Source organism: Salvelinus sp. IW2-2015, unplaced genomic scaffold, assembly GCF_002910315.2.
Source record: "Salvelinus sp. IW2-2015 unplaced genomic scaffold, ASM291031v2 Un_scaffold1120, whole genome shotgun sequence".
In the NCBI taxonomy this organism is placed as follows: domain Eukaryota; kingdom Metazoa; phylum Chordata; class Actinopteri; order Salmoniformes; family Salmonidae; genus Salvelinus; species Salvelinus sp. IW2-2015.
Window position 1 is genome coordinate 208,193 of NW_019942736.1, and position 10,935 is coordinate 219,127.

The 10,935-nt window shown below is 43.4% G+C and overlaps 1 pseudogene; it reads left to right on the forward strand.

The window, feature by feature from the left end:
* The window catches only part of LOC112069785 (PDZ domain-containing protein 4-like), a 68,944-nt pseudogene that overhangs the window by 35,686 nt on the left and 22,323 nt on the right, over positions 1-10,935 (forward strand).

Here is a 10,935-nt window from a genome sequence, read left to right on the forward strand (position 1 = left end):
ATGTTGAGACCAAGACCAAGACCATGTTAAGACCAAGACCAAGACCATGTTAAGACCAAGACCAAGACACGTGTTGAGACCAAGACCAAGAGCCATGTTAAGACCAAGACCAAGACCGATGTTAAGACCAAGACCAAGATCCTGTTAAGACCAAACCATGTTGAGACCAAGACCAAGACATGTTAAGACCAAGAATCAAGACCATGTGAAGGACCAAGACCATGCTGAGACCATGATGAGGACCAAGACCATGTTGGGACCAAGACCAGTTGAGACATGATGAGCCAAGCCATGTTGGGACAGACCATGATTGAACCATGATGAAGACCAAGACTATATTGGGACCAAGACCATGTTGAGACCAGGTACCATGTTTAGACCATTATGAGACCAAGACCAGTGTTGAGTCCAATACCATGTTGAGACCATGATGAGAGCCAAGACCATGTTGAGACCATACATTGATGAGACCAAGGACCATGTTAAGACCATGACATTGGTGAGACCCAAGCACCATATGAGACCAGACCAGCGAATGAGACCAAGACAACGATGAGACCGAAGACAATGTTAAGACCAGACCATGATGAGACCAAGAGCCATGGTGAGACCAGACAAGACCACGGTGAGACCAAGACCAAGACCATGTAAAGACATGATGAGACCAAGACCATGATGAGACCAGATGAGACCAAGACCACGATAGGACCAAGACCAAGACCATTTAAAGACCATGATGAGTCCAAGACCATGTTGGGCCAAGACCAAATACCATGTTGAGACCCAATACCATGATGAGTCCAAGACCATGTTGGGACCAAGACCAATACCATGTTGAAGACAAGACCATGATGAGTCCAAGACCAAGACCATGTTGAGGACCAAGACCATGATGAGTCAAGAACCAAGACCGATGTTGGGACCAAGACCATGATGAGTCCAAGACCAAACCATGTTGAGACCAAAGACCATGTTGAGACAAGACCAAGACCATGATGAGACCAAAGACATGATGAGTCAAGACCAAGACCATGTTAGACCAAGACCATGATGAGTCCAAGCCAAGACCATGTTGAGACCAAGACCATGATGAGTCCAAGACCAAAGACCATGTTGGACCAAGACCAAGACCATGTGACGACCAAGACCATGATGAGACCAAACCATGTTAAGACCAAGACCATGTTAGACCATGTGGAGACCAAGACCATGTTAAAGACCATTGTGAGACCAAGACCATGTTAAGACCATGTGGACCAAGACCATGTTAAGACCATGTGGAGACCAAGACCATAGACCTTAGAGACCAAGACCATGTTAAGACCAAGACCATGTGTAAGGACCATGTGGAGACCATGTGGAGACCAAGACCATGTTAAGACCATGTTGGGACCAAGACCATGTTAAGACCATGTGGCCAGCTTAACCAAGACCAAGACCATGTTAAGACCAAAAGACCATGTTAGACCATTGGAGACCAAGACCATGTTAAGACCATGTTGGGACCAAGGACCATGTTAAGACCATGTGAGACCAAGGACCAAGGACCATGTTAAGACCCATGTGTGAGACCGAATGACCATGGTTAAGATGAGACCAAGACCATGTTAAGACCATGTTGAGACCAAGACCATGTTGGGACCATGTTGAGACCAAGACCATGTTGAGACCAAGACCAATTAAAATATAGAAAAACAAAGTCTGGTACTAATCCTTGAAATTAGTGTACTACATTGGCCCATAACTCATCTCTTCTCTTCAGGTCAATCCCAACAGTATAGCAGCAAAGAACGGACGTATCCGTGAAGGAGACAGAATTCTGCAGGTAGGCCAACACACACACACCCCACCCACTTGACAAAGTAGGCCAATTCACTTCACTTCCAGTCTCTAGTAGAGCTTTAGCCACTTTCTGTGCTGTTACTGGGTGGTGAGAGAGTGCCCCAGTGACAGGCTGACAGCTCTGCCTAAGAATAGAGGAGAAGGAACGAAGGATGACGCAACTTTTACTCAACACGATAAAAGTCTCTGTGAGCTGCCTGCCAGGGAGTGGAAAATAATGGCCCATCACTGCTCCATATCACCATGGTTACTGATGTTGGTTTCTCGTTCCAAACCACCCGGTACTCTACCCTGTGTATGCCTTATGATTAACGAGTCGTGGTGCGATTAAAACAACATACAGGAACTCAAATCCTTTTGTTCACCTGACCTAGAATTCCTTACAATCAAATGCCGACCGCATTATCTACCAAGAGAATTCTCTTCGATTATAATCACCCCCCCTCCCCCCCAAGCAGACACCTCGACGGCCCTGAAAGAACTTCCCTGGACTCTATGTAAACTGGAAACCACATATCCTGAGGCTGCATTTATTGTAGCTGGGGGTTTTAACAAAGCTAATCTGAAAACAAGGCTTTCAGCATATCGAATGCGCAACCCGGGCTGGCAGCATTCTGGATCATTGCTACTCAAACTTCCGTGACGCATACATAGCCCTCCTCTCGGCAAATCTGACCATGACTCCATTTTGTTACTCCCAGCCTATAGACAGAAACTAAAACAGGAAACGCCCGTGCTCAGGTCTGTTCAACGCTGGTCTGACCAATCTGATCCTACTAGTAGAAAGAGGAGGAAGGGAAGCGCTACTAAGGTACACAATAGTACATTTTGGTATATAGAAGGTGCTCTTTGGTAAAAGGTGTAAATTGGTCATCAAAAAGAAAGGAGGCATCGTGGCAAGGCGACTGGAAACATGACCGAATACAAACAGTGTAGCTATTCCCTCCACAATGCAATCAAACAAGCTAAGCGTCAGTATAGAGACAAAGTCGAGCCGCAATTCAACGGCTCAGACATGAGACGTATGTGTGGTAGGGTCTACAGTCAATCACGAACTACAAAAAGAAAACCAGCCCTGTCGCAGACCACGATGCCTTGCTCCCAGACAAACTAAACAACTTCTTTGCTCACGGACATATTACATCAATCCCTATCCCAGTCTGCTGTTCCCACATGCTTCAAGGTGGCCACCATTGCTCCTGTTCCCAAGAAAGCTAAGGTAACTGAGCTAAACGACTATCGCCCCGTAGCACTCACTTCCGTCATCATGAAGTGCTTTGAGAGACTAGTCAAGGATCATATCACCTCCACCCTACCTGACACCCTAGACCCACTCCAATTTGCTTACCGACCCAATAGGTCCACAGACAACGCAATCGCAACCACACTGCACACTGCCCTAACCCATCTGGACAAGAGGAATACCCATGTGAGAATGCTGTTCATCGATTACAGCTCAGCATTTAACACCATAGTACCCTCCAAACTCGTCATTAAGCTCGAAACCCTGGGTCTCGACCCCGCCCTGTGCTGGACTTTCTGATGGGCCGCCCCCAGGTGGTGAGGGTAGGAAACAACATCTCCCCCCCGCTGATCCTCAACATTGGGGCCCCACAAGGGTGCATTCTCAGCCCTCTCCTGTACTCCCTGTTCACCCATGACTGCGTGGCCATGCACGCCTCTAACTCAATCATCAAGTTTGCAGACGACACTACAGTGGTAGGCTTGATTACCAACAGCGACGAGCCAGCCAACAGGGAGGAGGTGAGGGCCCTCGGAGTGTGGTGTCAGGAAAATAACCTCACACTCAAGAAATTTGTCTTGTCACCGAAAACACTCACAAACCTTTACAGATGCACAATCGAGAGCATCCTGTCGGGCTGTATCACCGCCTGGTACGGCAACTGCTCCGCCCACAATCGTAAGGCTCTCCAGAGGGTAGTGAGGTCTGCACAACGCATCACCGGGGGCAAACTACCTGCCCTCCAGGACACCTACACCACCCGATATCACAGGAAGGCCAAAAAGATCATCAAGGACATCAAGGACATCAACCACCAGAGACACAGCCTGTTCACCCCGTTATCATCCAGAAGGTGAGGTCAGGATAGGTGCATCAAAGCTGGGACAGAGAGACTGAAAAACAGCTTCTATCGCAAGGCCATCAGACTGTTAAACAGCCATCACTAACATTGAGTGGCTGCTGCCAACATACTGACTCAAATCTCGAGCCACTTTAATAATAAAAGTAGTAAATATATCAATAGTCACTTTAAACAATGCCACTTTATATAATGTTTACATACCCTACATTACTCATCTCATATGTATATACTGTACTCTATACCATCCACTGCATCTTGTATATGCCGCACGGCCATCGCTCATCCATATACTTATATGTACATATTCTTATTCATTCCTTTACACTTGTGTGTATAAGGTAGTTGTTGTGAAATTGTTAGATATTACTGCATTGCTGGAACTAGAAACACAAGCATTTCGCTACACTACGCATTAACATCTGCTAACCATGTGACCAATAAAATTGGATTTGATTTGACCTTAGATCCTTATGTACATAGTCATTGAACACTGGTACCTTTATTAATAATTACTTCATATATTTATATACAGAGCATTCGGAAAGTATTCAGACCCCTTGACTTTTCCCACATTTTGTTACGTTACCTTTTCTTGTCCTCCCGGTTTTGACCCTTGCCTGTTTCTGGACTTTGTACCCATCTGCCTGACCATTCTGTCTGCCACTCTGTACCTCCTGGACTCCGATCTGGTTTTGACCTTTTTGCCTGTCCACGAGTATTCTCTTGCCTGTTCCTTTTGGATTAATAAACATTGTACGACGCCAATCATCTGCCTCCTGTGTTTGCATCTGCGTCTCACCTTGTGTCATGATATATCCTTGCTTCAGGGCCTGAGCTACAGGCAGTTAGATTTGGGTATGTCATTTTAGGCAAAAATTTGAAAAAAGGTTTTAAGAAAAAAAACTGTGGATTGATGAGGAATTGTAAAATTGTATGTTTGAGAGGGATGAGGCAAAATAAATTAGAAATAAGTCTGGTGTAACGTAAACGCTGGGAGTCGGGAAGCAAGTGCAGGGGGTGAGTTTAATAATAAACGAAACATGGACTGAAACAAGAGTAGCATACGGACATGAAACAACATCAATACCGCCTGGGGAATAAACCTAAGTGAATGCTAGATATAGTGGAGGTAATGAGAGAGGAAATGGAATCCAGGTGTGCCTCATCATGAGGAGCAGGTGCGAGTAATGATTGATGGCAGGTGCACGTAATAATGGTTGTTAATAAACCGGTGACGTCAAACGCCGGATTAGACGAGACATCTGGCTGCACAACCGATTGGCAAACAAACTGCCAATTGAGAAAATCATCTGACTAAACTGAATAAAAAGAAGAAACTATCCTATGAAACAAAAATAAATTATACAAAGAATGATAGTAAAAATATTTGCAGTACCTTGAGTTAAATTTGGGGCCCAAGGCAAACTCGGCTCCATAATTTTTTGAATTAGATGGCTTATTCATCACAAAACCCACTGATATTGCCAATTACTTTAATGATTTTTTCATTGGCAGGATTAGCAAACCTAAGCATGAAATGCCAGCAACAAACGCTGACACTACACATCCAAGTATAATTAGTCAAGCATTGCAATTTTGAATTCCGTAAAGTGAGTGTGGAAGAGGTGAACAAATATTGTTGTCTATCAACAATGACAAACCACCGGGGTCTGACAACTTGGATGGAAAATGCCACTGGATTTACACCACTCCAGACGATCCTTGGCATTGCATGGTGATCTTAGGCTTGTGTGCGGCTGCTCGGCCATGGAAACCCATATCGTGAAGCTCCCTATGAACAGTTCTTGTGCTGTCGTTGCTTCCAGAGCCAGTTTGGAACTCAGTAGTGAGTGTTGCAAACGAGGACATGATTTTTACGCACTGCGTGCTTCAGCACTTGGCGGTCCCGTTCTGTGAGCTTGTGTGCCTACCACCTTGCGGCTGAGCCGTTGTTGCTCCTAGATGTTTCCACTTAACAATAACAGCACATTTATTTTATTTTATATATACATATTTTTTACTCATTTTTTCTCCCCAATTTCGTGGTTTCCAATTGGTAGAAGTTACAGTTTTGTGTCATCGCTGCAACTCCCGTACGGACTCCTCCGAAACACAAACCAACCTAGCCGCACTGCTTCTTAACACAATGCACATCCAACCCAGAAGCAAGCCGCACCAATGTGTCAGAGGAAACACGTACACCTAGCGACCTGGTCAGCGTGCACTGCGCCCGGCCCGCCACAGGAGTCGCTAGTGCGCGATGAGACAAGGATATCCCTGCCGGACAAACCCTCCCTAACACAGACAACGCAGGGCCAATTGTGCGCCGCCCTATGGGCCTCCCGGTCGCGGCCGGCTGCGACAGAGCCTGGACTAGAACCCAGAATCTCTGGTGACACACTGCGCCACCTGGGAGGCCCCACCAATAACAGCCCTTACAGTTGACCAGGGCAGCTCTAGCAGGGCAGAAATTGGATAAACTGACTTGTTGGAAAGGTGGCATCCTGTGACGGTGCCACATTGAATGTCACTGAGCTCTTCAGTAAGGCCATTCTACTGGCAGTGTTTGTCTATGGAGATAGCATGGCTGTGTGCTCAATTTTATACACATGTCAGCAACAGGTGTGGTTGAAATAGCCGAATCCACTCATTTGAAAGGGTGTCCACATACTTTTGTATATAGTGTATATGTACATATCTACCTCAATTACCTTGTACCCCTGCACATGGATTCGGTACTGGTACCCCAGGTATATAGACATGTTATTACCTCGTACCCCTGCACATTGACTCAGTACTGGTACTCTGTGTATATAGCCATGTTATCATTAACTCAGTACTGGTACTCTGTGTATATTAGCCATGTTATCATTGACTCAGTACTGGTACTCTTGTGTAATATACCATGTTATCATTAACCAGTCTGGTACTCTGTGTATATCAGCCATGTTATCATTGACTCAGTACTGGTACTCTGTGTATATAGCCATGTTATCATTGACTCAGTACTGGTACTCTGTGTATATAGCCATGTTATCGTTAACTCAGTACTGGTACTCTGTGTATATAGCCATGTTATCATTGACTCAGTACTGGTACCCCAGGTATATAGCCATGTTATCATTGACTCAGTACTGGTACCCCAGGTATATAGCCATGTTATCGTTACTCATTGATTATTTATTCCTCATGTTGTTATTATTATTATTATTTATGTCTCTCCTCATTGTTGAGAAGGTCCCGTCAGGAAGCATTTCACTGTTTGTCTACACCTGTTGTTTACGAAGCATTTGACTTGTGATCTGATTTAATTTGAGCTTGTGGACTAAGACAAAATGGATATCATGTGCGAGGACAATTTGTGGAACTGCACAGTAGAATCATGAGCTTCTCTTTTTACATTGACATAAAGGGGGTGATGATATTGTCAAGTCATGAACCAGTACATCTGTAACGGCTTTCTTCCAGGGGTGAAGGAGAGGACCAAAGTGCAGCGCGGCTAGTGTTCAACATGTTTAATAAAGCACAAGTGAACACTACAAACAACAACAAAAAATAACAAACCGTGAAAACCGAGACAGTCCTATCTGGTGCAGAACAAACACAGAGACAGGAAACAAACACCCACAAAACACAGGTGAAACCCAGTCTGCCTAAGTATGATTCTCAATCAGGGACAACGATTGACAGCTGTCTCTGATTGAGAATCATACCAGGCCGAACACAAAATCCCAACATAGAAAATCAAACCTAGACCAACCCACCCAACTCACGCCCTGACCAACTAAAACAAATACAAAAACAAAGGAAAACAGGTCAGGAACGTGACAACATCAATACAATTCAACTCCAATTTTCCTCCTTATTCACTATAATTGACCCAAACCCTGGATATGAATCATATTGATTGCATAATGTTTTAACCACTTTGTATGAACATCCCACAGTCCATAATGTCTTCCTGTTTCCCACTAGATAAATGGTATTGATATCCAGATCAGTCCATAATGTCTTCCTGTTTCCCACTAGATAAATGGTATTGATATCCAGATCAGTCCTATAATGTCTTCCTGTTTCCTACTAGATAAATGGTAATGATATCCCAGAACAGTCCATAATGTCTTCCTGTTTCCTACTAGATAAATGGTATTGATATCGAGATAGTCTATAATGTCTTCCTGTTTCCTACTAGATAAATGGTATTGATATCCAGATCAGTCCATAATGTCTTCTGTTTCCTACTAGAGTAATGGTATTGATATCCAGATCAGTCTATAATGTCTTCCTGTTTTCCCACTAGATAAATGGTATTGATATCCAGATCAGTCTATAATTCTTCCTGTTCCTACTAGATAAATGGTATTGATATCCAGATCAGTCTATAATGTCTCCTCTGTTTCCCACTAGATAAATGGTATGGATATCCAGATCAGTCTATAATGTCTTCCTGTTTCTCTAGATAAATGGTATTGAAATCCAGATCAGTCTATATGTAATGTCTTTCTGTTTCCTACTAGATACATGGTTTGATATCCAGATCAGTCTATAATGTAATGTCTTCCTGTTTCCCACTAGAGAAATGGTATTGATATCCAGATCAGTCTATAATGTAATGTCTTCCTGTTTCCTACTAGATAAATGGTATTGATATCCAGATCAGTCTATAATGTCTTCCTGTTTCCCACTAGAGAAATGGTATTGATATCCAAATCAGTCCATAATGTCTTCCTGTTTCCTACTAGATAAATGGTATTGATATACCAGAACAGAGAAGAGGCAGTGGCCATTCTGACCAGAGAGGACAGCATCAACTTCTCAGGCTGCTGGCCAGACCTGACATAGAGGTAACACACACACACACACACACACCACACACACACACACACACACACACACACACCACACACACACACACACACACACACACACACACACACACACACAACACAACACCACACACACACACACACACAACACACACAAATCTTTAAATCACTACAGCTCATATCCGGCTGGAAGAACCATGTAAGAGGGTGTTTGGGAGAGGGATTGTGGGGATTTTTTTATGTTGTTAGGTGTTAAAATACTTTAAGGTCACCTGCTGTTCCATGACATAGACTGACCAGGTGAATCCAGGTGAAACTATGATCCCTTATTGATGTCACTTGTTAAATCACTTCATTCAGTGTAGATGAAGGTGGAGGAGACAGTGTCACGCCCTGGCCTTAGTATTATTGTTTTATTTATTATTTTAGTTGGTCAGGGTGTGACATGGGGTATGTGTGTATTTTGGGGTATTATATGGTAGAGGGGGTGTTGGTTGTAGTTTATGGTTTTGTGTTGAGTGTATGTTATCTAGCTGTGTCTATGGGTGTGTAGTTTACTAGGAAAGTCTATGGTGGCCGGAATGGGTTCTCAATTAGAGACAGCTGATTTCTGTTGTCTCTAATTGGGAGCCATATTTAAGGCTGCCATAGGCTTTAGCTGTTTGTGGGTCATTGTACATGTCGACGTAAGTAGTTTGTGTGTGCACTTGCGTTTTAGGTTTCACGATCGTTTGTTGTTTGGTTAGTGTGTTAAGTGTTACGTGTTCATCTTCGTCGTTATAATTAAAGAAGATGTATTCAAGTCATGTTGCGCCTTGGTCCTCTCTTTCACGTCAACACGATCGTGACAGACAGGTTAAAGAAGGGTTTTTAATTATTGAGGAAATTGAGACATGGATTGTGTATGTGTGTCATTCAGAAGGTGAATGGGCAAGACAAAATATTTAAGTGATAGTAGGTGCCAGACGCACCGGTTTGTGTCAAGAACTGCAACGCTGCTGGGTTTGTCGCGCTCAACAGTTTCCCGTGTGTATCAAGAATGGTCCACCACCCAAAGGACATCCAGCCAATTTTGCACCTAAATTACATACATATGCAAGTCAATATCAAGATGTTCCAAATTCTTGGTGTATTGTAACGGTCCTCGTTGCATGAGGAAGGATCGGACCAAAGCGCAGCGTGGTAAGTGTTCATGATATTTATTAACACTGAACACTAGAACAAAACAACAAAGTGAGAAACGAAACCGAAACAGTCCTGTCAGGTGCAGAAAACACGAAACAGAAAATAACTACCCACAAAACAGAGGTGGGGAAAATGCTACCTAAGTATGGTTCCCAATCAGAGACAACGATAGACAGCTGTCCCTGATTGAGAACCATACCCGGCCAAAACATAGAAACACAACACATAGAAAAATGAACATAGAATGCCCACCCAATCACACCCTGACCAAACCAAAATATAGAGACATAAAAAGCTCTCTAAGGTCAGGGGGTGACATGTTTACATCATTAATAATATATTCTATTGTAGAAAATGTAGTGTGTTTGAGTTTTAAAAACGCTTAAAGTAATTTCCACTTTAATTTAAAAATATATATAATCCACATTATAATTCACATTTTATGTAGCTGCAGGACTATTTTCTCAAATTAAGATCCTACATCTGTAAAAACACACGCAAATACACAAATAACGCAAACTCAGACGTTCACTCTCTCTAGCTTACAGCCACACACACAGTCTTTAAGGCATACAGTACATACACCTGGTAGGCCACGATAAATCTTTCGCAATGGGACAATTTAGAAAACAGTGGCATTTCTACTCTCAGATCTCCACAACAAATAGATAACAAACCAAACGAAATAATCTAGAAATGTTATTTTAGCATTGAATAAAGAAGGGTAGGGGGGTATGGGACGCAGGGAGGAAATATTGAAGAGACAGGTGAATGGGTGATAGAGAGAGGGAGAGGGAAGTGTGGAGGGATGAGATAGAGAGGAAATGTAGGAGGAGGAGACAGGTTTATCTTCAATGTCCCATTTTGTTGCTTCAAGGTCACAGCTATATATTCACACAGACACCCAGCATGCACAGACACACACACAATCACCTAGTAGACACAGACACACACACACACACACACACACACACACA